Source organism: Schistocerca piceifrons, chromosome 3, assembly GCF_021461385.2.
Source record: "Schistocerca piceifrons isolate TAMUIC-IGC-003096 chromosome 3, iqSchPice1.1, whole genome shotgun sequence".
NCBI classification, from domain to species: Eukaryota; Metazoa; Arthropoda; class Insecta; order Orthoptera; family Acrididae; genus Schistocerca; species Schistocerca piceifrons.
The window spans coordinates 906,905,777-906,933,020 of record NC_060140.1 but is presented as its reverse complement, the minus strand read 5'-3'; the positions used below and the strand labels follow the sequence as shown (position 1 = coordinate 906,933,020).

General features: G+C 45.2%; 1 protein-coding gene and 1 pseudogene across 1 annotated transcript in view; one reads left to right on the top strand and one right to left on the bottom strand.

The window, feature by feature from the left end:
• Positions 1-27,244, bottom strand: part of LOC124789193 (thioredoxin domain-containing protein 3 homolog) — a 183,856-nt gene that overhangs the window by 145,344 nt on the left and 11,268 nt on the right. The gene's annotated exons all lie outside the window — the stretch shown is intronic.
• LOC124790358 lies at positions 20,122-20,239 on the top strand (annotated as a pseudogene).

The following is a 27,244-nucleotide window of genomic DNA, read 5'->3' as shown; positions in this document are numbered from 1 at the left end:
CTCCCTAGACCACGTTTTGAACCATTATACTACGGTGATGTCATGGTATGTTTCAGTTGAGTATATTTCATCATGGTATCTAATTAGGGCTTTTATCGCCGATGCCATATTAACTGACATTTCTCTACATCTACGTGATTACTCTGCTACTCACAATAAAGTGCCTGCCAGAGGGTTCAATGAACCACCTTCAAGCTGTCTCTCTATTGATCCACTCTCTAACGGCACGCGGGAAAAACGAGCACTTAAATTTTTCTATGCGAGCCCTGATTTCTCCTATTTTATCGTGATGATCATTTCTTCCTATGTAGGTAGGTGCCAACAGAATGTTTTCGCAATCGGAGGAGAAAACTGGTGATTGAAATTTCATGAGAAGATCCCGTCGCAACGAAAAACGCCTTTGTTTTAATGATTGCCACTCCAATTCACGTATCATGTCTGTGACACCATCTCCCCTATTTCGCGATAATACAAAACGAGCTGCCCTTCTTTGTACTTTTTCGATGTCATCCGTCAGTCCCACCTGATGCGGATCCCACACCGCACAGCAATACCCCAGAATAGGGCAGACAAGCGTAATGTAAGCAGTCTCTTTAGTAGACCTGTTGCACATTCTAAGTGTTCTGCCAATGAATCGCAGTCTTTGGTTTGCTCTACCCACAACATTATCTATGTGTTTGTTCCAATTTAGGTTATTTGTAATTGTAATCCCTAAGTATTTAGTTCAATTTACAGCTTTCAGATTTGTGTGACTTCTCGCCTAATCAAAATTTAGCTGATTTCCTTTAGTACTCATGTGAATAACTTCACACTTTTCCTTATCCAGGCTCAATTGCCACTTTTCGCACCATACAGATATCTAAATCATTTTGGAAGTCGTTTTGATCATCTGATGACTTTACAAGACGGTAAATGACAGCATTATCTGCAAACAATCTAAGACGGCTACTTAGATTGTCTCCTATGTCGTTAATATAGATCAGGAACAATAGAGGACCTATAACACTTCCTTGGGGAACGCCGGTTATTACTTCTGTTTTACTCGTTGAGTTTCCGTCTATTACTACGAACTGTGACCTTTCTGACAGGAAATCACGAATTCAGTCGCACAACTGAGGCGATACACCGTAGTCACGCAGTTTGGTTAGAAGACTCTTGTGAGGAACGGTGTCGAAAGCCTTCTGGAAATCTAAAAATACGGAATCAGTTTGACATCCCCTGTCGATAGCACTCATTACTTCATGAGTATAAAGAGCTAGTTGTGTTTGACAAGAACGATATTTTCTGAATCCGTGATGGCTATGTGTCAATATATCGTTTTCTTCGAGGTACTTCATAATGTTCGAATATGATTATAAATAATATTATAATAAACTGTACCAAGGGTGACGTGTTCGTGATAATGCTTCAGTGCGCAATTCCCTTGAAACGGCATTCTGAAAGTAGTGATACAAAAACAGCTAAACGCGACGAAATCAATGTGCCGTCTTATAACCCCCCCCCGTGCTTCCCGGGATTTGCGAAATTACAAGTTAACAATGACCGTGAATTATGAATTTTGACCCGTGTCGGGATAAGGCATCCAGATCCGAAGTAAATAATGATTATTCCGCGGGAAACAGGAGAGGTTGTAACTTGAACGTTATTGAATGAGTAATTTCATTCAATAACGATCGGTAAATGAAGTAACGAAAATAATTTGGAAATAAATTTTTCCGAAATAAATGATTAAGTTGTAAAAGCAATTAAAAAATCGGTAGCCAGCTCAACTGATGAGCGACAGCACTGTCAAGTACGTGAATAATTGTGTCAAAAATAAAGTTTACCTGTTTGTAGCGCAGCAGGTGGAATGCGAACTTTTACGTAAGTGCTGTGTCAGGCTCAGTAGTCATATAAAATAATGTCATAAGAATCTAACTACATTTAAACATTAATGGTTAACTTTCAATAGCTTTTTGATAATTATTTTGTTCATAATTTTTCAGCTAAGTGCAATGCTGACAACACAGATAATTATCGATATTTGGAATAATGGACTGTCATTCTGTCTTTAAAATCACGTATTTTTCACTGTTTAATCTACTGATAATGAAATATATTTCCAATACTTGATTAACTATGTTTTGAATGATAATAATTCATTAATTGGGCGATTGTCAAGTGGAATAAGCTATATAGTTTCATGAAATATCCTTGAACTAACTTCAGCTGAATATGCATTGAAATAAATCTTAATAATCAAATTTATTACTTCAATCTATTGTTAAGTTACTACGGTTGGCGTAAGCTTATTAAGTGCAACGATTAACTACGATAACCAATCGTTCAAAACAGTCTGAAATATACTCTTCACCATCTATGCAAATAATTTGATAATTAACATATTTTCTCTTGATAATGGCGTGACACACTCAGTTCAATAAGGTAAGGATCGGAAGGAACCTACTTGGTGTTATTGTCGGCTGGAATGTAAGTTCAACACTTGATTATAAAGTGTTTGTTATTAATTGTTCAACTTCAGAGAAAAGCACAGCCACTGGCCAGCCTTTTACAATTTTATCCTACGAAAATTACGTAGATTTTACTTCCCTCGTTGTCGGTGGATCTACGGAAGTCCACGGAGGCGACACAATGTGGGAGCGGGGTTTTACTGTTGCGACTTGGGCCCACAGTGTGCTTCACATTTAAGCCCTCGTTTCTTCAGCACGGCGTCACTGCTACTACTGCCCGCTGGCGCGCTCCCGCGCCCTGAGGCGCGACAAAACAATCTCTCTGACTTCAACGTTAACTAAATATGCCCTGACTTGCCAGTGTTATATTACATAATTTAAACATAGTATTTACAATACATATTTACACTAGACAATACATCGTATACAAACAGTTTCATGTGTTAAGCAAGCGAAAAAATTCATAGCAAGGACTGCGTTGTAGCGTCACAATCTGTCGCATCGAGTGACACGTCGTTTTGACCTCACTTCCCAAAGAGCGGCTGCTGGTGTGGGGGAAGAGTTGGGGTAGCTGGATAAGGAGCCGCAAAAGCTTTGAAGTTTGCCGGGTAGGCCGCCGCCGGTCCCGTTAGCAGTCCGGGCTTCGCGCTAGCCGCACAAGCAGCGCACGGATCGAAGTCATCGCCTTCTGGGTGAGCACCTGTCAGCAACACCGCCCAGGAACGCCGTCCGCCGGTCCCAGGTGCCACGCTTAGCCGCACGTCGTCCAACCCGCGGTCACCGACGTCGAGCTACGCCTCCGACAACCGCCGACGCCCGCCGTCCCACAAATATCGCGTCCCAGCGGCAGCTAACGCCGTCGAGCTATGCCCCCCGCCGAACCATGAAGTCGCTGAAGTCCAAGGTTCTCGAGGACATACTCCTAGTACAAGGTTGGATCTACATCTCCATCTATACTGAGCAAGCCACCTTACGGTGTGTGGCAGAGAGTACTCCGTGTACTAGTGTCGCTTCCCACTTTTCCTATTCCAATCACATACGGTTCGTGGAAAGGACCCGATTGCTGGTAAGCCTCCGTGTAGGTTAGAATCTCTCTAATTTTATCTTCGTGGACATGTCACGAGACATACGTTAGAAGAAGCAGTACAAAGTGAGTCAAAAAGGACTTTACAACTCTGTAATGATACAGAAATTTATTGAGATAATTTACAGTATCTGTAAATGTGGCGAACAACCTCAATTTTCACATAAAAGTGTCAGTGTCATTATGATTCAATGTGAGCACCATTTTTGATTCGGCAAACATCCCACGGGTAGTAAATTTCTTCCCACACTCACTGCAGCATACCAGGCGCACCTTGCGCAACAGCAGCGTAGATACCATTTTTCAGGTCGGCTAAATCGTTGGTAGGGGAGGGACGTACAAATGATATTTAATGAAACCACCGAGAAAGAAATCCAGTGGTGTCAACTCTGTGGATTGAGTTGCCATGCGATTGGCTCTTAAAGAACAATCCACCGAGCTAGGAAGCGATTATCGAGGAAATCTCGAACTTCCGTGAAGGAATGAGACGGAGCACCGTCTTGCCGGTTGCAAACCATTCCATCTCGGTCACTGAACAATAGTTGTTTGGTTCCATGAAACCAAAACCATAGTGCTCAAGCTCAGCACCAGTCAAACTAGCCATTTTCATCTGTTTTCCGTCTTTCCCTTAGCTACTTAGCGAAATTCGTGGACGTATGTACCGTCTATGCAACTAAATGAAGGCAGTTTGTTTGTTGCCATACGCGTTTCGTTTAATTTATTTGGGAAGCATCATCAGTGACCTGAAATTCATGTTTCTCTTTATACATAGAAAAAACGAATTATGTGATAGATATAATATGCTGATATATTACAGTTTATCGTGTTTTTTCTCGTACTTTTTAGTTGAGAAGCAACTTTTGCAGCACAAGTTTCGTATTGTGAATGTATTGTTCGGTGTTAAGATTTCCACAGCTGTTAATACATGTCTGTTTTCCTGCAGATGTACACTACTGGCCATTAAAATTACTACACCAAGAAGAAATGCAAATGATAAACGGGTATTCATTGGACAAATATATTATACAAGAACTGACATGTGATTACATTTTCACGCAATTTCGGTGCATAAATCCTGAGAAATCAGTACCCTGAACAACCACCTCTGGCCGTAATAACGGCCTTGATACGTCTGTGCATTGAGTCAAATAGAGCTTGGATGGCGTGTACAGGTACAGCTGCCCATACAGCTTCAACACGATACCGCAGTTAATCGAGAGTAGTGACTGGCGTATTGCGACGAGCCAGTAGCTCGGCCACCATCGATCAGCCGTTTTCAATTGGTGAGAGATCTGGAGAATGTGCTGGCCAGGGCAGCAGTCGAACATTTTCTGTATCTAGAAACCGTACAGGACCTGCAACATGCGATCGTGCATTATCCTGCTGAAATGTAGGGTTTCGCAGGGATCGAATGAAGGGTAGAGCCACGGGTCGTAACACATCTAAAATGTAACGTCCACTGTTCAAAGTGCCGTCAATGCGAACAAGAGGTGACCGAGACGTGAAACCAATGGCACCCCATACCATCACGCCGGGTGATACGCCAGTATGGTGATGACGAATACACGCTTCCAGTGTGCGTTCACTGCGATGTCGCCAAACACGGATGCGAACATCATGATGCTGTAAACAGAACCTGGATTCATCCGAAAATATGACGTTTTGTCATTCGTGCACACAGGTTCGTCGTTGAGTACACCATCACAGGCGCTCCTGTTCGTGATGCAGCGTCAAGGGTAACCGCAGCCATGGTCTCCGAGCTGATAGTCCATGCTGCTGCAAACGTCGTCGAACAGTTCGTGCAGATGGTTGTTGTCTTGCAAACGTCCCCATCTGTTGACTTAGGGATCGAGACGTGGCTGCACGATCCGTTACAGCCATGCGGATAAGATGCCTGTCATCTCGACTGCTAGTGATACGAGGTCGTTGGCATCCAGCACGGCGTTCCTTATTACCCTCCTGAACCCACCGATTCCATATTCTGCTAACAGTCATTGCATCTCGACCAACGCAAGCAGCAATGTCACGATACGCTAAACCGCAGTCGCGATAGGCTATAATCCGACCTCTATCAAAGTCGGAAACGTTATGGTACGCATTTCTCCTCCTTACACGAGGCATCACAACCACGTTTCACCAGGCAACGCCGGTCAACTGCTGTTTGTGTATGAGAAATGGGTTGAAAACTTTCCTCATGTCAGCACGTTGTAGGTGTCGCCACCGGCGACAACCTTGTGTGAATGCTCTGAAAAGCTAATCATTTGCATATCACAGCATCTTCTTCCTGTCGGTTAAATTTCGCGTCTGTAGCACGTCATCTTCGTAATGTATCAATTTTAATGGCCAGTAGTGTATTTGTTGGTGTCCAAACTCCAGCTGGCCGATTTCTGGCGTTGTTTCATACACACTTGTCACATCGCATGTTTCACTTTCACTTCCATTTGGTGATCAATATATGTGTGTGTTCGGTGTGTAGTATTGCCAACTGTTGTTGTGTGTTTGCCAGTCTTTTGTTTCTGTTGTGTTTGATGTTTTTCATTTGTTGTTTGTGTGTGTGTGTGTGTGTGTGTGTGTGTGTGTGTGTAATTTGCTGAATGCAAATGTATTATTATTGTATTATATATATATATATATATATATATATATATATATATATATATATATGGGTTTATGCGTGTGTGGTGGGGGGTGTATTTTGCTGTCTGCAAATGATTTTTTAATAAATATGAGTATGTGTGTGCAAATACTTTTTTTTTTTATAAATATAAGTTTATGTGTGTGTGTGTGGGTGGGTGGATGTGAGTGGGTGAGTGGGTGTATTTTGCTGTGTGCATTACACTGGCGCTCCTGGTGGCAGAATGGGGTACTGATGCACTACAAGAATAAAACTTTAAACGGATGCTACAAAATGACACATTTACCGATTCTGCAAGTTATCTCAACACATTTCTATATTATTCCAAAGCTGAGTCATTTTTGACTCAGCCTGTGCATTGGTTGACTCTTCCAGGAACGTATGCTGTCGGAATGTTTACACTAAACCGCACCGCGATTTAGAACGCCTGTCTTGCACAGTCTGCCACTGGAGTTGCCTGAGGATCTTCATAACACTTTCGCACTTACTAAGTGCACTTGTAGTGGAACGTAGCGTTCTTCTTTGCATCTACTTTGTTTTCCCTATCAATACTATCTGGTACGGATCCTGTGCTGACAAGAATATTCAAGGTTTGATGGAATACATTTCGTGTGGATACTTTCAATGAATCTGTCTGACATCTGCCTTACCTACGATTAATTTTATGTGGCCGTTCCAATTTAAATCGCTCCGTACACATATTCCTAGATATTTTATGGAATTAACTGCTTCCAGTGGTTGTTCTGCAATCGTTCAATCATACGATAAGACTTATTTCTATGTATCTGCAATACGCCACATTTGTTTTATTGGGGGTCAATTCCCCCTCTCTGCACCAAGCGACAGTCTTCTGCATGTCTTCCTGCATTTCGCTGCAGTCCTCCAGCGTTGTGACTGCTCTGTATACAACAGCATAATCTGGGAAAACCCTCATGCAACTTATGACGTCATCTGCTAGGTCATTTATATACAGGGTGGTCCATTGATCGTGACCGGGCCAAATATATATCATGAATTAAGCGTCAAACGAAAAAACTACAAAGAACGAAACTTGTCTAGCTTGAAGGGGGAAACCAGATGGCGCCATGGTTGGCCCGCTAGATGGCGCTGCCATAGGTCAAACGGATATCAACTGCGTTTCTGTAGATAGGAAACCCCATTTTTTATTACATATTCGTGTAGTACGTAAAGAAATATGAATGTTTTAGTTGGACCACTTCTTTCACTTTGTGTTATATGGCGCTGTAATAGTCACAAACATATGGCTCACAATTTTAGACGGACAGTTGGTAACAGTTAGGTTTTTTAAATTAAAATACAAAACGTAGGTACGTTTTAACATTTTATTTCGGCAGTTCCAATGTGATACATGTACGTTTGTGAACTTATCATTTCTGAGAACGCATGCTGTTACAGCGTGATTACCTGTAAATACCACATTAATGCAATAAATGCTCAAAATTATGTCCGTCAACCTCAATGCATTTGGCAATACGTTTAACGACATTCCTCTCAACAGCGAGTAGTTCGCCTTCCGTAATGTTCGCACATGCTTCTACAATGCGCTGACTCATGATGTCAGGCGTTGTCGGTGGATCACGATAGTAAATATCCTTCAACTTTCCCCACAGAAAGAAATCCGGTGAAAGTGCGGGTCATGGTATGGTGCTTCGACGACCACTCCACCTGTCATGAAATATGCTATTCAATACCGCTTCAACCGCACGCGAGCTATGTGCCGGACATCCATCATGTTGGAAGTACATCGCCATTCTGTCATGCAGTGAAACATCTTGTAGTAACATCGGTAGAACATTACATAGGAAATCAGCATACATTGCACCATTTAGATTGCCATCGATAAAATGGGGGCCAATTATCCTTCCTCCCATAGTGCCGCACCATACATTAACCCGCCAATGCCGCTGATATTCCACTTGTCGCAGCCATCGTGGATTTTCCGTTGCCCAATAGTGCATATTATGCCGGTTTACGTTACCGCTCTTGGTGAACGACGCTTCGTCGCTAAATAGAACGCGTGCAAAAAATCTGTCATCGTCCCGTAATTTTTCTTGTGCCCAGTGGCAGAACTGTACACGACGTTCAAAGTCGTCGCCATGCAATTCCTGGTGCATAGACATATGGTACGGGTGCAATCGATGTTGATGTAGCATCCTCAACACCGACGTTTTTGAGATTCCCGATACTCGCGCAATTTGTCTGCTACTGACGTGCGGATTAGCCGCGACATGACCTAAAACACCTACTTGTGCACCATCATTTGTTGCAGGTCGTGGTTGGCGTTTTACATGTGGCTGAACACTTCTCGTTTCCTTAAATAACGTAACTATCCGGCGAACGGTCCGGACACTTGGATGGTGTCGTCCAGGATACCGAGCAGCATACATAGCAAACGCCCGTTGGGCATTTTGATCACAATAGCCCTACATCAACACGATATCGACCTTTTCCGCAATTGGTAAACGGTCCATTTTAAAACGGGTAATGTATTACGAAGCAAATACCGTCCGCACTGGCGGAATGTTACGTGATACCACGTACTTGTACGTTTGTGACTATTACAGCGCCATCTATCACAAAGCGAAATAAGTGGTCCAACTAAAACATTCATATTTCCTTACTTACTACACGAATATGTAATAAAAAATGCGGGTTCCTATTTTAAAAAACGCAGTTGATATCCGTTTGTTCCTATGGCAGCGCCATCTAGCGGGCCAACCATAGCACCATCTGGTTTCCCCTTTCAAGCTAGACAAGTTTCGTACTTTGTAGTTTTTTCGTTTGATGCTTATTTCGTGAGATATTTGGCCCGGTCACTATCAGTGGACCACCCTGTATATTGTGAAAAGTAAGTACCATCGATCAGTTTTGACGACCGAGCTTTCAACTGAGATAAATTCACGCTGCAGCGTTCTTCTTCGGCGTGCCTCTAGAGAAGTTTCTTCGGACGACAGGAGAGACAGTGTGGTACTGGGCTGCAAGACTCTCACGTCTCTCGTAGTTGTGTGCATCCGATCTTCTTCTCGGGTCAGACGGCTGCGTCGATCTTCAGAAACTCTTCTTCCCCAAAGACTATAGCTGGTTAAAGGAATATCAAAATAGACTTCCTTTCTACTGTTGAAATGATATTGTACTCTCAGGACACTTTTGTTCAACTCTGTTATACACTCCTGGAAATGGAAAAAAGAACACATTGACACCGGTGTGTCAGACCCACCATACTTGCTCCGGACTCTGCGAGAGGGCTGTACAAGCAATGATCACACGCACGGCACAGCGGACACACCAGGAACCGCGGTGTTGGCCGTCGAATGGCGCTAGCTGCGCAGCATTTGTGCACCGCCGTCGTCAGTGTCAGCCAGTTTGCCGTGGCATACGGAGCTCCATCGCAGTCTTTAACACTGGTAGCATGCCGCGACAGCGTGGACGTGAACCGTATGTGCAGTTGACGGACTTTGAGCGAGGGCGTATAGTGGGCATGCGGGAGGCCGGGTGGACGTACCGCCGAATTGCTCAACACGTGAGGTCTCCACAGTACATCGATGTTGTCGCCAGTGGTCGGCGGAAGGTGCACGTGCCCGTCGACCTGGGACCGGACCGCAGCGACGCACGGATGCACGCCAAGACCGTAGGATCCTACGCAGAGCCGTAGGGGACCGCACCGCCACTTCCCAGCAAATTAGGGACACTGTTGCTCCTGGGGTATCGGCGAGGACCATTCGCAACCGTCTCCATGAAGCTGGGCTACGGTCCCGCACACCGTTAGGCCGTCTTCCGCTCACGCCCCAACATCGTGCAGCCCGCCTCCAGTGGTGTCGCGACAGGCGTGAATGGAGGGACGAAGGGAGACGTGTCGTCTTCAGCGATGAGAGTCGCTTCTGCGTTGGTGCCAATGATGGTCATACGCATGTTTGGCGCCGTGCAGGTGAGCGCCACAATCAGGACTGCATACGACCGAGGCACACAGGGCCAACACCCGGCATCATGGTGTCGGGAGCGATCTCCTACACTGGCCGTACACCACTGGTGATCATCGAGGGGACACTGAATAGTGCACGGTACATCCAAACCGTCATCGAACCCATCGTTCTACCATTCCTAGACCGGCAAGGGAACTAGCTGTTCCAACAGGACAATGCACGTCCGCATGTATCCCGTGCCACCCAACGTGCTCTAGAAGGTGTAAGTCAACTACCCTGGCCAGCAAGATCTCCGGATCTGTCCCCCATTGAGCATGTTTGGGACTGGATGAAGCGTCGTCTCACGCGGTCTGCACGTCCAGCACGAACGCTGGTCCAACTGAGGCGCCAGGTGGAAATGGCATGGCAAGCCGTTCCACAGGACTACATCCAGCATCTCTACGATCGTCTCCATGGGAGAATAGCAGCCTGCATTGCTGCGAAAGGTGGATATACACTGTACTAGTGCCGACATTGTGCATGCTCTGTTGCCTGTGTCTATGTGCCTGTGGTACTGTCAGTGTGATCATGTGATGTATCTGACCCCAGGAATGTGTCAATAAAGTTTCCCCTTCCTGGGACAATGAATTCACGGTGTTCTTATTTCAATTTCCAGGAGTGTATTTTCATCTCCACAATAAAACAACTACACAAATTTCACACAAGCGTTCAACTCTCGCGAGCCAACCCCGTGTGGGATCATTACAAACTAACAGATACAATTATAATGTTTTTTTTTTTGTTTAATAACCACTATAAAACCAGTTCTTGTTTGTCGCAAGTCCAACACCCGAAAATCAAATGTAAAAGTCTTTAGTTCAATACATAATTCATTTGTTCACAACAATACAGTCGTTACACCACCAAGCAATAGAACGTGCTTGCTCCTTGTGCTGGGCATACAGCTTCTTATTCGTGCGCTGCAAACACTTGTCCGCGCCGATCGACCGTCACTATTGCCGTATTCTCCCGATACCCGTCCATCCTGCACACACAGAAACCGGCGGCGAGGTAGACACATCTCCACTCTCTCACCCTCGTACTTAAAATATCGGCTGTTCGAGACGGTGGAAACCGAGTGTCTCTAGATTTTACACCGAACGTCTCGAGGCACTACAAAGTGTGCGCAGAACCAACTGCGTGAAAAATCGCTGCAATAAGCACGTTTATTGAAATACAAAAGCCGACTTCGAAATTTTCCTTTGTGCGACACCGCGTGTACAAGATATGTCTGCCTATTTGAAGTTCTAGATTCGCATATTTTATTGTTCTCGTCGCTTCTCCGTAATCTTTCACTGATTGTACCAATACCCGTTTCTATTGTGATATATTGTGAAATTTCTAATTTTCACAAATGCCACAATAAGCTCGTACTGTTAACGTTGATTATTGTGCCCTTTTAAAACTTTTGAAAATGGGAGACCTATTCTCGTTCAAAACAATCGTTCTCTAATTTCATTGCACAGTTACATGAGAAATGGCTTATTTTTGAGAATTTTGGGATGCTTACAAAACTATTGTATATTTTCGTAAGTTACCGGTATGAGTGTTTTGGATATGTAACTTATTTCTTAGTCGACGGCCGCGGTGGCCGCGGTTCTAGGCGCTTCAGTCCGGAACCGCGCGACTGCTACGGTCGCAGGTTCGAATCCTGCCTCGGGCATAGATGTGTGTCATGTCCTTAGGTTAGTTAGGTTTAAGTAGTTCTAAGTTCTAGGAGCCTGATGACCTCAGATGTTAAGTCCCATAGTGCTCAGAACCATTTGAACCTTTTATTTCGTAGTCAGTCAGCACTAGTTGATCACAGTTCTGCCAAAGAATACATCACCCATGAATTTCATTGTATACCAACACAAATAAACGTGCGATTTTGAGAATTTCAGGGAGCTACAATTGTCCTTTGCATAATCTTTGAGAAACGTGTAGCAAATCGGCATCTGTTATTTAATTACTGTGGCAGAGATTATAATTAACGTATCGTGTTACATCTACTTTTCCCTTAAAGAGGAGTAGCCCTAAATATTATCTACGTTTATCGTAAATCAACTCTGTTTTCGAGTTTCCTAACAACTATAATTAACCTCAAAACGCTTTAGGAAACTAATAATTTTTACCACAGCTTTTGTACTACCTTAACAGAAATCTCGTTTTGTGTATTTGCTTCAATTCTTAGAAGGAATTAACATCTTTTTAGGTCAACAGATTAAAAGATAATCAGTGGGCGTAATTTAAAGTTTCTATTTACTACCTTGTAATTCAGTCCACCAGCCAAAACGCTTTCTGACTGTGAATACTGTTCTCGAACACAGGATGAGTTGCTTGAGTTCGTAAACAGCTGGAAATCGCCCGGACTACTGTCAAACGATTGGCATCTGGCCTGTTGGAAGAGCTACCGAGAGTCGTGGACCATAGATACCTCATGTACTTTCGTCTTCTGCGGATCCTGTCTCCTCTGCAGAAAGTACAGAATCTGTCATTACTGGTCCACTCTACTGCGAGTGGTAGATCTAGACATCCTGTATAGAGTGGACGGCGATCATGGCGGACTTGGGGTGCTGTACCGACCCCCCTAACCAACACGTCTGGGGTGCCGTATTTCACTGAAACTGAAAGTGAACCAGTGGGACTCACTTCAGCTGTTTTGGGGGACCTGTTTTGTCCGGTGCGAAGAGGGGGCAAACGCCAAAGGGTAGGCGTCTATTAATCGTCAGCAGTTCAAATGTACAGTGGATGATGGTGCCCCATACGGAAATGGCAGCACGGAACAGGAAAGGACACCAGGTGCACTCAGTTTGTATGCCTAGGGGCCTCATTGAACGTGTTGAAGAGTCTGTTCCAGCGGTCATTGAGGGAACAGCGTGCAACACGTTGGAATAAATGATGCCTATCGTCTGGGCTCCAAGGTCATATTTGGGTCACTCCACAGACTGGCAGTGAAGGTTGAGAAGATCAGCCTTGCTGGTGGAGTTTCAACGATACTTACAATTTGCAGCGTTGCCCCCACAACTGATTGTTGTTCTTTGGTTCTGAGCGTAGTGAAAGGACTGAACCAGAGACTTTGAAGGTCCTGTGGTGCGACTTCTTAGACTTGTGATATAGGGTTGAGAATTGTAGGGTCCCCCTAAATGGGCCAGGTGTGCACTACACATCAGAGGCTCCTACTCAGATGACTGTGTGTGTGTGGAGGAGGTGGGGGGGGGGGTGCATACAAGGGTTTTTTAGATTAGGCGACTCTCTATCCAATCCAGATAACGACAGCTATAGGAAATCCAGAAGTACCAGTGAAAGATCGGAAAATTCTAATGGTTAACTACCGAAGCATTCGCTACAAAGTGCCTGAGTTTAAAGCACTCATGAAAACCAGTGAAGCTCACGTAATACTAGGTACAGAAAGCTGATTGAAACCTGAAGTTGATAGCAGTGAGAATTCTGGGGAAAATTTAAGTGTATATCGAAAGTATAGGGAAATGGGAAAAGGAGGCGGTGTATTTGTGGCAGTAGACATGAAACTCAAATTCAACGAAACAAAAATTGAAGCTGCGTATGAGATTGTTTGGTCTAGACTTGGTATCAGGGCTGGGCATTAAATGGTAATTGGACCCTTCTGTCATCCAACAGACTCATCTCTTGGTGTAACCGAAAACCTTAGAGAAAACCTCAGTTCATTGGAACATAAGTTCCACAATCATACTGTAATCATCGGTGGAGACTTTAAACATCCAACAATTAAGAAACTTCCTGGCAGATTAAAACTGTGTGCTGGACCGAGGCTCGAACTCGGGACCTTTGCCTTTCGCGGGCAAGTGCTCAAAGTAGGAGACGGGGTACTGCAGGAATTAACGGGTGTGAGGACGGGTCGTGAGTCGTGCTTGGGTAGCTCAGATGGTAGAGCACTTGCCCGCGAAAGGCAGAGGTCCCGAGTTCGAGTCTCGGTCCGGCACACAGTTTTAATCTGCCAGGAAGTTTCATATCAGTGCACACTCCGCTGCAGAGTGAAAATCTCATTCTATCCAACAATTAATTCGGAAAATTACAGTTTTGTTAGTGGTGGGCATCATAAGACATCGTGTGAAACTTTACTAAATGCCTGCTCTGAAAACTACCTAGAACAGACACTTACCAACCCCACTGTTGACGGAAATATATTGGATCTAATGACAGCAAACAGACCACTCCTCTTTGAAGATGTCCACATAGAAACTGGTATCAGTGACCAAGACGACGTTGCGTCAACAATGATTACCGAAGCACAAAGGACAACTAAAACAAGCAGATAGATACACTCCTGGAAATTGAAATAAGAACACCGTGAATTCATTGTCCCAGGAAGGGGAAACTTTATTGACACATTCCTGGGGTCAGATACATCACATGATCACACTGACAGAACCACAGGCACATAGACACAGGCAACAGAGCATGCACAATGTCGGCACTAGTACAGTGTATATCCACCTTTCGCAGCAATGCAGGCTGCTATTCTCCCATGGAGACGATCGTAGAGATGCTGGATGTAGTCCTGTGGAACGGCTTGCCATGCCATTTCAACCTGGCGCCTCAGTTGGACCAGCGTTCGTGCTGGACGTGCAGACCGCGTGAGACGACGCTTCATCCAGTCCCAAACATGCTCAATGGGGGACAGATCCGGAGATCTTGCTGGCCAGGGTAGTTGACTTACACCTTCTAGAGCACGTTGGGTGGCACGGGATACATGCGGACGTGCATTGTCCTGTTGGAACAGCAAGTTCCCTTGCCGGTCTAGGAATGGTAGAACGATGGGTTCGATGACGGTTTGGATGTACCGTGCACTATTCAGTGTCCCCTCGACGATCACCAGTGGTGGACGGCCAGTGTAGGAGATCGCTCCCCACACCATGATGCCGGGTGTTGGCCCTGTGTGCCTCGGTCGTATGCAGTCCTGATTGTGGCGCTCACCTGCACGGCGCCAAACACGCATACGACCATCATTGGCACCAAGGCAGAAGCGACTCTCATCGTTGAAGACGACACGTCTCCATTCGTCCCTCCATTCACGCCTGTCGCGACACCACTGGAGGCGGGCTGCACGATGTTGGGGCGTAAGCGGAAGACGGCCTAACGGTGTGCGGGACCGTAGCCCAGCTTCATGGAGACGGTTGCGAATGGTCCTCGCCGATACCCCAGGAGCAACAGTGTCCCTAATTTGCTGGGAAGTGGCGGTGCGGTCCCCTACGGCACTGCGTAGGATCCTACGGTCTTGGCGTGCATCCGTGCGTCGCTGCGGTCCGGTCCCAGGTCGACGGGCACGTGCACCTTCCGCCGACCACTGGCGACAACATCGATGTACTGTGGAGACCTCACGCCCCACGTGTTGAGCAATTCGGCGGTACGTCCACCCGGCCTCCTGCATGCTCACTATACGCCCTCGCTCAAAGTCCGTCAACTGCACATACGGTTCACGTCCACGCTGTCGCGGCATGCTACCAGTGTTAAAGACTGCGATGGAGCTCCGTATGCCACGGCAAACTGGCTGACACTGACGACGGCGGTGCACAAATGCTGCGCAGCTAGCGCCATTTGACGGCCAACACCGCGGTTCCTGGTGTGTCCACTGTGCCCTGCGTGTGATCATTGCTTGTACAGCCCTCTCGCAGTGTCCGGAGCAAGTATGGTGGGTCTGACACACCGGTGTCAATGTGTTCTTTTTTCCATTTCCAGGAGTGTATATATATTCAGTGAATTGGATAAAAGATCAGTAGTGTCATATCTAAATCAGGAACTTGAAATATTCAGAACAGGGCAGGAGCATGAAGAGGAAGTGTGGCTCAAGTTTAAAAGAATAGTTGACCACGCACTGGGTAGAAATGTACCCAGTAGAACAGTTCATAATAGGAGGATACCTCCGTAGCATACAATCACTGTAAAACTTAAAAAAAGGAATTATAGATAGAGATACGCTGAATGAAACGCATTTTGCTCTCAAGAGAGCAATCCATGATGCCTTCAGCGACTATCGTAGCAGAATATTGTTAAATGATTTCACAAACCCAAAGAAATTCCGGTTGTATGTAAAACCCATTAGTGGCACCAATGTTAATAAGCAGTCCCCAGCGAATGAGATAGGAACTGAAACTGAAGGTAGTAAAGCAAAAGCTGAAATGCTTAAACCGTTTTCAAATGTTCCTTCACATAGGAAAACGCAGGAGAATTCCGTCAATTTAATCTTCGTACCACTGAGAAGGTGAATAAAATAAATATTAATATCAATGGTGTTCAGAAACAGTAGAAATCGTTAAAATTGAACAAAGCTCTAGGCTTTGATGGAATTCCTGTCAGATTTTATACTGAATTTGCAAGCCTCTTGAAGGTAGATGTAAACTATCACTCGAAGGTCTATTAACAAAGTTTCAAGAACCGGCTTTAAATCATGACTCTAGGAATGTACTGCTGTTCCCTAAGTGTCACTCACATAGGGGTCGTGAGGGTAAGCTTAGAATAATCACAGCACGCACAGTGGCGTTCAAACAATCATTCTTCCCGCGCTCCATACGTGACGGAACAGGAAGAAGCCCTAATAACTAATACAATGGGATAAACCTCTGCCATGCAGCTCACGGTGGTTTGCAGAATATGGATGTAGAGATCATTATCAGCCCTTTCAGCTATGCCACCTACTGTGACTCATGGACTCCATCGAGCACGCGCACTCCAATCAACGTGTAGGAGAGACACTTGGTTTGCATTTTAGTTATGTGGACATTCATCCACGACGTTGTATTTGAGTTTTGTTTCTTATATCGATAACAAACAGGTTTTGTGGTACTTGTGCATTGGTCATCCGTAGCACCCCCGGGTCATGGACTCGAAACCCAGCGGCCCGGGGTACCGCCCCACAGTGTCAGTATTGGCCCTTGAGCAAAAAATTTGACGACCACTGTTTGATGTTTTTTGCATGATGTCTTACGGTATTGCAACTGTAATGGCCAACAGTGAACATATTCGATTTAATGGGTAACGCTGGAAGCTGCCCTACGGCAGCATTAGTGAATAATGCTGTTGTATAAAGGAAAGTAGCTCCACAAAGCAGTAGTAAAACGTAGAGCGACCTACAGACGGTCGACGCTTGGTGCAGCAGCTGTCAGTTGACCTTCACCGCAAGTAAATACATAAATACACTACTGGCCAATAAAATTGCTACACCAAGAAGAAATGCAGGTGATAAACGGATATTCATTGGACAAATATATTATACTAGAACTGCCATGTGGTTACATTTTCACGCAATTTGGGTGCATGGATCCTGATAAATCAGTACTTAGAACAACCATCTCTGGCCGTAATAACGGCCTTGATACGCCTGGGAATTGAGTCAAACAGAGTTTGGATGGCGTGTACAGGTACAGCTGCCCATGCAGCTTCAAAACGATACCACATTCATCGAGAGTAGTGACTGGCGTATTGTGACGAGCCAGTTGCTCGGCCACCACTGACCAGACGTTTTCAGTTGGTGAGAGATCTGGAGAATGTGCTCACCAGGGCAGTAGTCGAACATTTTCTGTATCCAGAAAGGCCCGTACAGGAGCTGCAACATGCGGTCGTGCATTATCCTGCTGAAATGTAGGGTTTCGCAGGGATCGAGTGAAGGGTATGGTTCAAATGGCTCTGAGCACCATAGGACTTAACTGCTGAGGTCATCAGTCCCCTAGAACTTAGAACTACTTAAACCTAACTAACCTAAGGACACCACACACATCCATGCCCGAGGCAGGATTCGAACCTGCGACCGTAGCGGTCACGCGGTTCCAGACTGTAGCGCCTAGAACTGCTCGGCCACTCCGGCCGGCAATGAAGGGTAGAGCCACGGGTCGTAACACATGTGAAATGTAACGTCCACTTTTCAAAGTTCCGTCAATGCGAACAAAAGGTGACAAATGGCACCCCATACTATCACGCCGGGTGATAGGCCAGTATGGCGATGACGAATACACGCTTCCAATGTGCGTTCACCGAGATGCCGCCAAACACGGATGCGACCATCATGATGCTGTAAACAGAACCTGGATTCATCCGAAAATATGACGTTTTGCCATTCGTGCACAAAGGTTCGTCGTTGAGTACACCATCGCAAGCGTTCCTGTCTGTGGTGCAGCGTCAAGGGTAACCGCAGCTATGGTCTTCGAGCTGATAGTCCATGCTGCTGCAAACGTCGTCGAACCGTTCGTGCAGATGGTTGTTGTCTTGCAAACGTCCCCATCTGTTGACTCAGGGACCGAGACGTGGCTGCACGATCCGTTACAGCCATGCGGATAAGATGTCTGTCATTTCGACTGCTAGTGATAAGAGGCCGTTGGGATGCAGTACGGCGTTCCGTATTACCCTCCTGAACCCACCGATCCCATATTCTGTTAACAGTCATTGGATCTCGACCAAGGCGAGCAGCAATGTCGCGATACGATAAACCGAAATCGCGATAGGCTATAATCCGACCTTTATCAAAGTCGGAAACGTGATGGTACGCATTTCTCCTCCTTACACGAGGCATCACAACAACGTTTCACCAGGCAACGCCAGTCAACTGCTGTTTGTGTATGAGAAATCGGTTGGAAACTTTCCTCATGTCAGCACGTTGTAGGTGTCACCACCGGCGCCTGCCTTGTGTGAATGCTCTGAAAAACTAATCATTTGCGTATCACAGCATCTTCTTCCTGTCGGTTAAATTTCGTGTCTGTAGGTGTATCAATTTTAATGGCCAGTAGTGTACATAAATGTGTGGAAGGACTCCTGTTTTTAAACTATCTAGGTAACATCACTAACTTGACGTCATATATCAAGGATAAAAAGGCGTGCTTGCAAGATATCAGCCCCAGAAATCGACCCCGTACGAAACTTTCGGCTATAACTCTGATAGTTCGCAGTTATGACCTTCTAAGCGTACAACTTTCGCTTGCAGCGGTTGCTTCTTCCTCGCCCCTCCCCACTGCAACCGCCACATGGCTGAGCGAAAAGTACTGTACGGCAGCCTGACAACCATAGCTTTTCTATTCACAGGCTATTGAAGACGAGGGAAGAGGAGGGGCAGGTGGAAGCATCTGCCCAATGTGTTTTGAGAGCACACGTTATTCTGAGCGAAAAATGGTAATTAGTATGAGCACAGCCTCACGCACTTGCGTCTCCAATGTTATTTTAACACTATTCTCCTGATGATATTCTGCAGCTATATATATATACCTTAAAATAAAAATGAATAAATTTAAGCAACTGAAGAATGTTTATGAAATGAAGTCATTGATTGTCTATTTACAATTTTACCATACCAGTCACGCTGAGAAATAGCGCATCTTCTGCAAATGCACTTCATTTTAACAGTGCCAGCTTTAATCTTCAAAGAAAATAACACACAACAGCGATGCTGATAATTAAATAGTGCTGCGCTACTTCTTATTGACACACTCATTCGTTTTATCCATTTACACTGCATTTGTTCATCGCAAAGCAAAAATGTTGAAAGCAAAGAGATCTCTAGCAACAATTGCATGGTAAAATCGAGCACTTTTGACACAATGAACAAGCATCTTACCAATGTCAAAACAGTATTTCACAAACCTCTTACTCACTTCACTGTACTGTACTTCGCGCTTGAGAATTAAGCAATTGCAGTGATTACTGTTGAACGTGCATGTTTAAAAGCTGTGCTTTCAGAATGTCATATCCGTGTACAGTCAGAATTATGACTCAAATTTTCGCGCGGAATTGATTGCAGAGCTGATATCTTACAAGCGTGCTTTTTTCTCCTTAAAATACGACGTGAAGCTGTTGATTTTACTTGTAGGGCCGATTATAGTATTGGTAGTACATCACTGGAAACATAAACAGCCCTTAAACATCTAGCAGTAATCATAGCTACGCAAACTGGAACGACAACATAAAATTAATTGCAGAAAAAAAAACAGATGTCAAGCGAAGTTTCATTAGAAGGATTCTAATGAAATTAAAGGCAACGGCCTTGCCGCAGGGGATATACCGGTTCCCGTGAGATTACCGAAGTTAAGCGCTGTCGGGCGTGGTCGGCACTTGGATGGGTGACCATCCAGGCCACCATGCGCTGTTGCCATTTTTCGGGGTGCACTCAGCCTCGTGATGCCAATTGTGGAGCTACTCGACAGAATAGTAGCGGCTTCAGTCAAGAATACCATCATAACGACCGGGAGAGCAGTGTGCTGACCCCACGCCCATCCTATCCGCATCCTCCACTGAGGATGACACGGCGATCGGATGGTCCCGGTGGGTCACTCGTGGCCTGAAGACGGAGTGCTAAGGAAATTAAACTTATAAATCACTCGTTTACCGATTCTTGAATGTTGTTCGTTGGTCTGAAACTCATACCGGATACAACTAATAGTAGAGATAGAAAGATCCAAAGAAGAGCGACGCATTTGGCCGTGGGTTCGTTTAATAAGCGCTATGGGAATTCACATAGAACTCCAGCGGCAGACACTAGTAGCCAGAGGTTTATGATTAAAATTCCAGGGGTACGCTCGACAGTGACTGACGCAGACTGTTCTGTTCGTCCTGTGGTTAAGTCAGTGCATTATGCGGCTGAGATTATGTTCTGAAATCTGTGTTGTGGTCTTCAATAGACGCTTTGCATTACTGTTGTGATGGATCTGTTATCAAAGCACAAGAAGCTTGTTACAAGTATACGTAGTTTGGTGGGAATAAGTATGATGTATTCTGCACTCTGGGATGATCCTTCTTCACGAACGTATGTGCTTCTTTCTGAACAAAGGGCCTGGGTATGGAAAGGAAAACAGATATTCAGTATCCTGGAACAGAGGTGTAGTGATATCCGACATTTGAATTAAAAACAGTCTTGGTTGCAACGTATTCTTTTATTAACAACGTGTTTCACCTTCGTGGGACATCTTCAGATTATCTTAAAATGTTCCTTTTGCAAAATACCAAAAATCATAAAATGTCTCTGTGCTAACCTTGAGAACGCGTCGAATATGATGAACCCGGAGAGGCCTTTCACTTCTTCGTCATTTTAAAACCATAAAACGACTCTGTGCTAGATAGATTCCATAGTTCTCCTGTGTACCTGCCGGACGCTCTTGTCGTGAAGTTACGGCCGCAGCGCTGTGTATTATGTTTAAATGCGTACAGTTATTTGTGAGAGTGGTCCTACCATCGCACCGTTCTGGCCTGCTGGTACGACATATAAAAGCTCTCTGCGGGTTCGTCCGATTCGAAGCGTGCTTCCGCCTAGCACAAAGTCGTTTTACAGTTTTAAAATGTTGGAAAAGCAAATGAACTCTGTGGATTCATCTGACCCGACACATGCTTTACGGTTTTTAATAAGCTGTAAAAGGAAAATTTCAACATAATCTGGAGGCGCCCCCCGAAGGCATAACGAGTTGTTAATAAAAGAATAAGTTGCGACCAAGACTGTTTTTAGTTCAAATATTCTGCATACGGCTGCTGTACCAGACGGCCTAATGGCTAGGAAGAAATTTTACATAGTGCGATTCATTGAGGGATATATTGAAAGATTTTCTAAACTGGACTTCCCTCATATTTATGTGTCACACACCTGAGCTGAATTCGTTTGTGATTTGGGGTCAGTCTCAATGTACCTCAGAAACATAATGAGTTATGAGACGTTAATCGGATTAGCATCCCTGATACCAACTCCGCACTCATCTTCTTAGCAACGAAGTGAATCACTCATGCAGACGCTTCTGAGAAACTGTGAACTTGCGTGGGCATGTGGTTCTTTATGTGAGAAGTAGTTCTGAATCACGAACACTCGTAAGCGCAGTGTCGTGGAGAGAAGTAAATATTTTGTTGAGCACGAATTGGAATCGAGTTAACTGCTACCTTCAACTAAAACCGTTGCTCGACTAAGGCATTCCTCCAACCACGTACTTGTTCAGGACCACGCGACAGAAGAATAATTCGCACTTGTAATATAACAGTAATATAACACAACCCGAAGTCCTGTGACTCTGGCGCCACTTAAAATAACGTAATTAAGAAATGTGGCTTCACAGACGCTCTGTGACTGTGCATTGGGGGCATTAACAGAAATTCTGATAGAAACTTGGATGAGACACATCATTTTATTTTCAGTATGCATTGAATGAGAAGCAATATTTTTGAGATTTTCGTGTCATACTGGCGCTATGTGTAACAATATTATGAAAAGGATAGACTGGCTTCAGCTGCCAGAGACAGTTGTCAAGTTTGTTAGTTGCGTTTGCGCGAGTGTGTGTGTGTCTGTGTGTGTGTGTGTGTGTGTGTCTGTGTGTGTGTGTGTGTGTGGGTATGTGTGTGTGTGTGTGTGTGTGTGTGTGTGTGTGTGTGTGTGTGTGTGTGTGTGTGCGTGCGTGCGTGTGTGTGCCTGTTGTATTTTTTTCGACAAAGGCCTTGTTGGCCGAAAGCTCATTTTGAGGCAGCCCTTTTGTTGCGCCTATCTCCGACTCAGCATCTCCGCTGTTTGGTGAGTAGCAATTATTCTTTTCATAATATTGTTACATTCCATCCTGGATTTTCCATTGTTTGGTGCTACGTGTGCATCTTCATGATTAATCCCTAATGACTCCAGAACACTTAGTTTAAAAATGAGGCGAGACGCTCTTCTGCCACATCCTTGTAATTCATGTATACTAATCCATTCTTTTCCACCTTTCCACAAAATTGATATTTATTTTTATTGTGTTAGATAACGATCAGTTTGGCTTTAGGAAAGGCAGAGGCATTAGAGAGCAATTATCACGTTGCGGATGGTAACGGAAGTAAGACTAAAGAAAAATCAAGACTCATTCGTGGGATTTGTCGACCTTGAAAAAGCGTTCAATAAGGTAAAATGATGCAAGATGTTCGAACTTCTGAGAAAAATAGGGGAAGCTATGGGGAGAGACGGGTAATATACAATATGTACAAGAACCAAGAGGGAATAATAAGAGTGGACGACCGACAACAAAATGCTCGGATTAAAAATGATGTAAGGCAGGGATGTAGTCTTTCGTCCCTAATGTTCAATCTGTACATCGAAGAAGCAATGATGGATATAAAAGAAAGGTTCAGAAGTGGAAATAAAATTCCAGGTGAAAGTGATCAATGATACGATTCGCTGATGTAATTGCTATCCTAACTGAAGGTGAAGAAGAATTACATGATCTACTGAATGGAATGAACCGTGCCGGTCGGGGTGGCCGTGCGGTTCTAGGCGCTACAGTCTGGAACCGAGCGACCGCTACGGTCGCAGGTTCGAATCCTGCCTCGGGCATGGACGTGTGTGATGTCCTTAGGTTAGTTAGGTTTAATTAGTTCTAAGTTCTAGGCGACTGATGACCTCAAACGTTAAGTCGCATAGTGCTCAGAGCCATTTGAATGAACCGTCGTATGAGTACAGAATATGGATTAAAAGTAAATCGGACAAATGCGAAAGTAATGAAAACTAGCAGAAATGAGAACAGCGAGAAACTGAACATCAGGACTGATGGTCACGAAGTAGATGAAGTTAAGGAATTCTGGTACTAGGTAGCAAAATAACCGACAACGTACGGAGCAAGAAGGACATCAAAAATAGACTAGCATTGTCAAACAGGGCATTCCCGGCCAAGAAAAGTCTACTAGCATCAAACACAGGCCTTAATTTGAGGAAGAAATTTCTGAGAACGTACGTTCGGAGCACAGCATTGTACGATAGCGAAACATGGAGTGTGGGAAAACCGGAACAGAAGAGAATCGAAGCTTTTGAGATGTGGTGCCACAGACGAATGTTGACAATTAGGTGGACTGGTAAGGTAAGGAATGAGGAGGTTCTGCACAGAATCGGAGAGGAAAGGAATATGTGGAAAACAATGACAAGGAGAAGGGACAGGATGATAGGACATATGTTAAGACATCAGGGACTGACTTCCATGGTACTAGAGAGAGCTGTAGAGGGCGAAAACTGTAGAGGAAGACAAAGATTGGAAAATATCCAGTATGTAACTGATGATGTAGGTTGCAAGTGCTAATCTGAGGTGAAGAGGTTGGCACGGGAGTGAAATTCGTGGCGGGCCCCATCAAAGAAATCAAAAGATTGATGACTCAAAAAAATAAAAATATAAAATATAAAATAAAAATTAAAAAAGAGATTGCTTACACTCGGTAGTAAAATATTACAGATGCGCTTGCCATCGATTTGTGGGTAGAGTTATGTGAATCCTATCCTTCCACTATCCTGAGTGTCATCGACGTAATCCGACCACACACAACCTGGCGTTGGTTGCCAGGTGTTCGGAATTTTATCGAACTGTCGGTATTTCAGCCTGCACTCAGTTTTCGGTTCCGAAGTATGAGTTGTCCGATATTTTTAGAATTCCATTCATACCACTAATTTATTCATTGATATGCAAAAGCATACTACACCAAAACTCCGCATGTAATTATTATCTTTCGATGTTGAAAGTCTTACAGTAAAAGTTACTGGTGAATATCCTATCAGGGCTAAAACAGTGGAGGTGCTTAAAATTGTTTGGTTTGATTAATCAGGATTATCGTGCCGTGTTTCGCCATATATCAGTTAGGTGGGCAACTTTACTGCCGACTGTGAAGGGGCTTTTGCGTGATTGGAAGGCGATCAGAACGTACACTGATCAGCTAAAATATTACGATCGCTTACCTACCAGCCGGTATGTCCGCGTTTGTCACGGATAACAGCAGCGACGGGTCGGGCAAGGAAGCAATGAGGCCGTGGTAGGTCGCTGGAGGGAGTTGGCAACACATCTGCACACACACGTCACCTAATTCACCCCCCTCCCCGGAATTTACGGGAATTGAGTGACTTTTGTGTGCAGATGCAATGCTAACTTCCCCTAGCGACCTACCAAGGCCTTACTGCATCCATGTCATGACGGTCGCCGCTGAGCTCTGACGCCACGTTCAATCACGTCCCAGATGTATTCGATCGGGTTCAGACCTGGCGGGTTGGGGTGCCAGTGCATCAATTGGAACTCGCCACCGAGTTCGTCGAATCACTTCATCACACTCCTGGTCGTGTGACATGGCGCATTATCTTGTTAAAAAATGCCACTCCCGTCGGGAAACATTATCGTCATGAGAGCTGTACATGGTCTGGAAGCAGCGACATTGGTGCCTCACACGAAGCAGCGACATGGTGCCTCACACGAGCTCCATTTGGGCAAACGAATGGTCCCCAGGGCATAACGGAGCCGCCGCCAGCTTCTCTCTGTCCCACAGTACAAGTGTCAAGGAGCTGTTCGCCTGGAAGACGACGGATTCGCGCCCTCCCATCGGCATGCTGAAGGTGTCGGGATTTGTCAGACGATGCAACGCTCTGCCTCTGCGTCACGTCCAGCGCCGATGGTCACGTGTCCCTTTAAATCGTAGTTGCCGATGTCGTGATGGTAACATTGGCACATGGATGGGCCGTCGGCTGCAGAGGCCCATAGTTACGAGCGTTCGGTGCACTGTGTGTTCAGGCACACTTGTACTCTCCCCAACATTAAAGTGTGGTGTTAGTTGCTCCACATTTCTCCGCCTGCCCTGTGTTACCAGTCTGCCCAGCGTACGACGTCCGACATCAGTAATAATGGATTGTATTGTATTGTATTGTATTGTATTGTATGTTAACCGGGGACCTAGAAACAACGGACAGGCTCCGTCCCCGCCGCAGCCGCAGTGGTCCGCAACACCAAGACGACTACCGCAGTCCACTTCACCCCTCCGCCGCCCCACACTGAACCCAGGGTTATTGTGCGGTTCGGCCCCCGGTGGACCACCCAGGGAACGTCTCACACCAGACGAGTGTAACCCCTGTGTTTGCGTGGTAGAGTAATGGTGCCGTAAGCGTACGTGGAGAACTTGTTCGCGCAGCAATTGCCGACTTAGTGTAACTGAGGCGGAATAAGCGGAACCAGCCCGCATTCGCCGAGGCAGATGGAAAACCGCCTAAAAACCATCCACAGACTGGCCGGTTCGCCGGACCTCGACACAAATCCGCCGGCGCATTCGTGCCGGGGACCGGGAGCTCCTTCCCTCCCGGAAAGCCGTGCGTTGGACCGCACGGCCAACCGGGCGGGCATAATAAGGGCTGGCCGCCGAACGTTACGAAGTCTGGCCGTGGTTTCGCGTTGGTTTCACCTCTTGTTGAAGACACCACAGCACTCCTCGAACACCCGACAAGTCGCGCAGTTTCCAAAATGCTCGTGCCGAGCCTCCGGGCCATCACAATCTACCCTCGGTCAAACTCAGATAGATCGCGCGCCTTCCCCACTCTACACACGGACAGCACGCTCGCTGATACTACATGGCCGGCCGCTGTGACCGAGCGGTTCTAGGCGCTTCAGTCTGGAACGGCGCTGCTGCTACGGTCGCAGGTTCGAATCCTGCCTCGGGCATGGATGTGTGTGATGTTCTTACGTTAGTTAGGTTTAAGTAGTTTCTAAGTGTAGGAGACTGATGACTTCAGATGTTAAGTCCCATAGTGCTCAGAGCCATTTGAATCATTTGATACTATATGCACCGTGCGTGTGTCTGACTAGAAAATCATTCCTCGGCAGGTGACGCTGCTATCGCCTGGGCGGATTTATATAATCGGTAGACCGGTGATCAAATATTCTGGGTGATTACTGTATTTCCGCCATGAGGGTGAGAATGAGTGCAATAAGCTTATTTGGTCTTTCATCGCTGATGAAGAAAGGGGATGCTAGAGTGCTATATCTATTTTGTACATCATTTATTAAAGTTATTTCAGAAACCTATTAAATTTCTGGAATCTGAATACATAAATCCTTTTATAATTAAATACTGAATCACGTAAGAACTATTCTATCTTCGGAGCAAACGCTAACCAAGAAATGTTAAAACTAAATGAGACTGAGAGGAATGAATTCAAGAATGGAGCCTTCGTAGCCTTCCAGAGGGTCGAAGATTATCTTAAAAAGTTTAAGATTTTCAGTTACGTGGATGTAGGAAATTTAACTCCTACATATGAAAAATATATACACGCATCAAAGATGGTGCGTGTTGATGAAGACATTGATAAAGAAATTTTATCGGAGATCTGTATACTGAATAAAAATTTGGAACAATTACAAAGTCAGGC